A 6,919-nucleotide genomic window follows, 5' to 3' on the forward strand; every position below is an offset into this window, starting at 1 on the left:
TTTCTTTCTTTCTTTCTTTCTTTCTTTCTTTCTTTCTTTCTTTCTTTCTTTCTTTCTTTCCTTCCTTCTTCTCCCACCAGTGGCTAATTTCTTTCCACCTTTCTGGCCAGTGTTCCACTTGGCATTTTACTCCACAGGGTCATCATAACAAGATGGCAGAAATTCAATGAAGCAGACTTTTTGCCGGTTTAGTACTCTTCATTCACAGAATACAGGCTAACCCTTAAGAAGGAAACCTGATATGAACAAGAACCCTAACAAAAATCATAGGATCACAAATTTAAAATTGGAAGGAACTTTAGTTTATATTGAATCCAATCCCCTCATTTTATAGGTGAAGAAACTAAAGCTCAGAGATCTTAAATTATTTGCCCAAATTATTTGTCTCAAATCAGTCATCTTATTATTAGATTACTTTGTCGATTCTTCAAGGACTTTCTTTAATTGTAGTGTAGACCTTGACATCATTCATTTTATTGAGCTTCCAAAGTTAGGTGAACCTCTTAGTGAAAATACCCCTATATGACACATGAGCCAAGTCAACATGTATTGAAAAACTCTTTATTCTGGTCTTGCACTAAATAAGAGCCAGACACACGCCAGCCATCCAGAAGAAGGGAGCCAGGGTTGGCAAACCCCCAAACCTTGCTTTAAAATGTCAGCCTCCTCCTTATTTCAGATTGTAAGGCGCTACTCGTTTATGGATCAATGGAGAGCTGTCTCCTCCCCCTGAAAGAAGTACCTTTTTATGTGCCTTTTAACTTGGGTATTTAATCATCCTCCGTGTTGATGAGAGCTAAAGGGGGTGCAGAGAGAGAGGAGGATGCATATATCTCATGAAAAATTAATGGATTCCCACATCAGACCACCCAGGCAGCATCTTCCCTAGAATAAATGAGAAAAGAAAGATGTTTCTAATTGAAGCTTGAATCTCCATCTAGATCTCCATGCTAAAGCATTTAACCAAAAAAAATAATAATAAATTCCTTCAAATGTTCATTCTTGAAGAGGGAATTCTGTAAGGACAACAGGAGGTTTTATTTAACTTCAACTACCAACATTAGCTCTTGTCAGATAGCTTAGAATTCGTTGCTCCACCATTTCATGATGTGGCCTGGAACTCTTTTAAGAAAATGGCACTGAATAAATTAAATAGATAATGGCTGGACAACTAGTCTTTACTGCCTCTTCGAAAATGTAATTTTAAATTATACTATTCCAAGGAAATCAAAGACAGAAAGAAGAGCTTCATATATACCCAGATGGTCATAGTAGCCCTTTTTAAAGTACAACAGACCTAGAAATTAGGCAGGAACTTTAACTGTGTGACTTTGGGCAAGTCAGTCTTCTGGGGCCTCAATTTTCTTATCTGTAAAATGATCTAATTAGAGTAGACAACTTATAAAGTCCCTTCTACCTATAAATCTAGGATCTTTTGGTTGAGGAATGACTGTATAACTATGGCATATGAATGGAACAAGATATTATTTTGCAGTAAGAAATTATTAGTATGGAGAATTTAGAGAAAAATGAAAAAGCATGTGTTTGCTGCTCAGAGCAAGGTAAGAAGAACCCAAATAATATTTACATTGATTTCATTAATGCAAATGAAAAGAATGTTTAAAGGAAACTAAACTCTGAACAACTGTAATAATTAATTTGGCTCCAGGGAACTGAAACTAGATTCCCTGACTAGGTAATTGGCAGCTGGGTACTGAAGTGGATAAAGTGCCAGGCTGGGAGTCAGATTGTCTCATCTTCATGAGTTCAAATCTGATATCAGATATTTACTAGTTGTAAGTCCCTGGACAAGTCACTTAACCTTACATGTCTCAGTTTCTTCATCTATAAAGTGAGCTGGAGAAGAAAATGACAAACCACTCTAATATTTTTTCCCAAGAAAACCCCATATAGGGTCACAAAAAGTCAGACATGACCAAGCAACAACAAAGTAGCTAATTATTTCCCTATTTCCTCCTAAATTCATTTTACATTTATTTTACATGTACTTATTAATCTACACATCATTCCCCTCAAAAGAATAGAAGTGCCTTTGGGCCAGGAACAGTCTCAATTTTGTCTTTGTATTACCAGTGTCTAGCACAGATCCTGGCACCTAAGTGGTTAATAAATGCTGGCTGATCTGTTTGAAAAAATACCACTAAAACTTTTTTTCCTAATTGTACAGAGAATTTTAAGTAAATAAATTTGCACAGTTAAGATATTGTGGTTATAAATATTTGGTTTTGTTGATGCCAAGAAATGCTTGGAATAGTTCTCTCTTTTAGAGCTACAGAAAACAAGAAAGAGCTAGGCAAGATCTAAGAGACCATCTAGTCAAGTCTTTGTTCTGAAGTTTATGCTCAAGTCATCTTTACTTAAGTTATTTTCTTCTATTAGAGTATTGATTAGAAGTTGCATGTACAGTTTTCCTTGATGTCCTGACTGTTACAATGGATTAAATGTATTTCAAATAGATAGGCTGCGAGATGGGTTTTTAAATATGCAGAACGACAGGGCAGGAAGTCCATATGGTATGGAATAATGACACGCACTTCTGAAAACTTAAAAGGCTGTCAACTTCTATGCTTGCCAGTAATAGCCACTTTTAAAGATAATTGCCACCCATGTGTCATTTATGAAAAGTGCTCAGGAAGTAGGCTTAGCCTACAGCATGAAGGATTTAGATCAGCTGAGAAGAACTTTCAGATGCTATTCCCTAACCTTTGCATTTCCTTCCTTAGAAATAACTGTAGGAAAAGGATGCCTCTTGATCTGAAATCAAGGACAGAGAGTACTTGACTAATCCATTTGCAAGGTTTTAATCATCTTCCCTTTCATATGATATTTAATTCTGTCCCAATTTTTTTTACCTATTTTTTGAAACCATAATTGAAATGGTCAATTTGAGCAACAACAGAGAGTAGGTCAAAGGCTTTTTTTTTTGTCAGCAATAACCACAAGGACAACAACAATAATAATAGCAGCTAGCATTTATATAGTGCTTTAAGGTTTAAAAGATGCTTGTTTCCTAAGCTCCCATCACAGTCTTCAACTGTGACTCATGATGGAGAGATATTTTATTAGGAACCTATTCTGCACAAAGAGCTTATGGTAGACCCTGTGGACAATGCACAAATAAATTAGATGCCATTCCTTTAATCCAAGAGCTTACTATCTATTTAGGAAGTAAAGAGATGCCTATAAAAATAATTAACAATACAAAGTCTTTTAGAAAATGGGTGCAAATTGCGTTTATGCAGAGCAAAGTCAGAAGAACCAAATGAAAGCTCTTCAATGAAAGCAATTCATAGGAGAGAAATGATATCACATTTTTAAGTGAAATAGGAAAGTTTCCTAGAATTAGGAGCTAGAAGACATCTAGATCATCTGAGCTAACTCCCTCATTTTACAGATGAGGCATTCAGATGAAGAGAAGTAGTCACTTTGAAAAAGGAACCAGAGGAATTGAAAGTTTAACTCGGGTTCTCCGATCTAGTGCTCTTTCCACCCTTCTTCTTAGATGGAAATTTGAAGTTTGAAGTCAGTGGGTAGAAGACTCTTGTGGTCTCTTTCTTCATAACATCTCTCACCCGTATCCCTTCCTCTCCTTCCTCCTACAGCTACCACCTGTGTTCACCCTCACTACTTATTACCTAGACTTTTTCAATAGCCTCCTAAATTGGTCTCCCTCTCTCCAATCTCTTCCCCCTCCAGTCCATCCTCCATTTAGCCCCAAGTGATTTTATCATACCTCATCCCTACTCAACAAACGCCAGCGGTCCCCTATTGCATCAAGGGTCAAATATAAATTCCTGTTTGACATTTAAGCTCTCCACAACCAGCCCATATGCTACCTTTTCATTCTTACTCTTTATTCCCCTTATCATACCTTATGAGTCAGCCCCACTGGCCCACTTACCATCCTACACACACAGAATCATGCTTTTGCACTGGCTTTCCCCCATGCCTGGAATGCACTCCCTTTTTACCTCTATCTCTTAGAATTTCTACCCCTGGTTTCTTTCAGAATTCATTCTAAGTCCTACATCTTCATGAAACTCTTTCTGGTCTCCTAAGCTGCTAGTGAACTTCCTCCAAAAACAAACTCATGTTTATTTTGAATATATTTATAATTATTTGTATATATATATTGTCTCTCCTCTTAGAATTCAATTCCTGGAGGGCAAAGGCTGTTTTTGTATCCTGAGTGCTTAGAAGAGTGTCTGGCACAAAGTAAGTACTTAATAGATGCTTTTTTGGTTGGTTGGTTGGTTGATTGATGGAATGTAGAAGACTCCAAACAGATAAAGTCTAATGAAACCTAAAAGTCTGCTGTACTACATTGCAGTATGATCCCTAAGATGAATGTATTTGAGAGCTTCAGACACCATAGCTGCCAAGTACAGTTAACTGGCCAAAAGACTGGATATGTTTAACAAGGCTATAAAGCTTCTCAATTCTTCTTTCCTAATGTTAATGGGATTTTTGTTAATTATTTTGACAAGCACCTTATATACACAATTTCTGATGATTCCCCAGAATGCCCTAATGTGGTAAATGTTAAATCCTATTTCACAAATGAGAAATTGAGGCTTAGGGTAGCTACATAACTACCCATGTAAACACAGTAAATACTTCACCCTGATTATTCTGACTCCAAATAATCATCATAATAATAATAATAGCTAATATTTACATAGTGCATACTATGTGCCAGGCACTCTGCAAACCAATTTACAATTATTATCTCATTTAATTTCCACAACAGATCTGGGAGATAAGTTAATTATTATCCTCATTTTACAAAGTAGATAACTGAGTCTAACAAAGGTTTAAGTGACTTGTTCATGGTCACACAGTAAGTGACAAAGTCAAAATTTGACTCTAGTTTTCTAACTTCTAGACTTTTCTTACCACTAGAACAGACCTTAAGATCATTTTACCTTATGAGTCTTGAGGTTTTATTCTGAACTTAGTACCTGAAGGCAAATAGAGACCCATATTTGGAGAAACAAGCTAATTCTCTGGGGTGGAGGATAAGGGAGATCAAATTTTTTTTCTGGAATAGCCCCGATTTCTGTAATTTTGAAATTTCAGCCACTCACCAGGAGAACTCCTTGAATTATTAATGTCAGTTATGGACCATCTTTCACTTGTCATTTTCATTTATATCACTCCTCTATGCCCACCACCTCTAGCGGACAGACCCAGCACCCAGAGAAGAGTTTGTAGCATGGTTTGCTATCATACCACCAATGAATAGATTTCCCACTTCTCCATCACTGCTCAGGCAGTGAACAGCCATGATGTGACAGTATCATATATCTATAAGGGAAGCAGCATGATTAAATATGAAACAACTCCCTCAATCCCAATTTCTAGAATATTTGCACAGGACAGGATTTAGAGTAATCACTGCAAATTCTCAGGCTATCATTAGCTTGCTACTGACATTAACAGGTCATCACTATGCAGTGACAGTCCTCTAAGAAGATTTCTTAGTTATTATTCCCATTTCTGATCATAATTCTCATTAGACTTTGTTGTCTTTTTTTAATAAAAATGGCATTCTCCTTCTGCTTAAAGGTTGGAATTTTAGCCTAATATTTGACCCACAATATCCTTTGAGAGTTATAAAAATTAGATTATATAACCTCATATTACTATCTAATGAACATCGTGATGCTTGGGCCCAATGAGAGGAAGATAAGACACAGGAATTTATGTTTTAATAATCCTGCTTAGATTAGTGCACGTCGCTGTGGGCAGGCCTTTGATGGGTGCAGCAGAGACTGCAGCTTTGCCAGAGAGCCTTGGCAATATTTCTTCAGGTAGTAAATTGTTTCCTGTTAAACCTCCCTCCATTCTGCTAGGGGAAGACTGTAGTTTAGTCTAAGGTCTCCTAGATGAAATAATTTGGGGGGAAATGCTACTTAGACCCATGGTAACAACAGAGAAAGACATTTTCTAAGGCACATACTTAATTATTAAATGTCCATTAAGGGGCAGCTGGGTAGCTCAGTGGAGTGAGAGTCAGGCCTAGAGACAGGAGGTCCTGGGTTCAAACCCGGCCTCAGCCACTTCCCAGCTGTGTGACCCTGGGCAAGTCACTTGACCCCCATTGCCCACCCTTACCAATCTTCCACCTATGAGACAATACACCGAAGTACAAGGGTTTTAAAAAAATGTCCATTAAGAGGAAAATACATCCCTATAAGGACCTCTGCTTTGTAGTATAGAATCTCTGTCTTCCCTCAAGGAACAGCTCAGGGTCCATTCCCTATTTGGTGGTCTTTCCTAATTCTACAAATTATTCAAAGTCTCTCCTGAAATTACTTTGTATTCCTTTATACATACTGATGTGCTCTTATATCTACCCTCTTCTTCCCTCGGTAAAATAAATCCCATGTAGGCACTAATTTTTTTTGTCCTTGTAGTACAGTCTGTTTCTGATGGGCAACATGGCTTGTAGCTAACCAACATAGGAGGTGGAAAGGCATTAGCTGAAGTTTTACCTCTGGCAAACACTAGCTGAGATACTCTAGGCAAGTCACCTAAATATTCTTTACCCTGACCTGCTCTGTGGTTTAAGATTTAGATAGCTCCAGAAGTTTCAAAGTTTGGATTTCTCTACACCAATGTTTTAAAAGGGCTAGAAATGAACAAGAAAGGACCAATTGCCTGGCTCAATATATTCTTCATAATAGGTCCTTAATAATTTTTTACTAAGGAAAACTAAGTTATGCAGTGGATAAAGTACCAGGTCTAGAGTCAGGAGGAGATGGATTCAAATCTGACTTCAGGCACTTCCTAGTTGTATGATCCTGGCCAAGTCACTTAATCATGATTACCTAGCCCTTGCTGTTCTTCTGTATTAGTAGATACTAAGACAGAAGGTAAGAGGTTGGTTTTTTTT

This window comes from Gracilinanus agilis, chromosome 2, assembly GCF_016433145.1.
Source record: "Gracilinanus agilis isolate LMUSP501 chromosome 2, AgileGrace, whole genome shotgun sequence".
NCBI classification, from domain to species: domain Eukaryota; kingdom Metazoa; phylum Chordata; class Mammalia; order Didelphimorphia; family Didelphidae; genus Gracilinanus; species Gracilinanus agilis.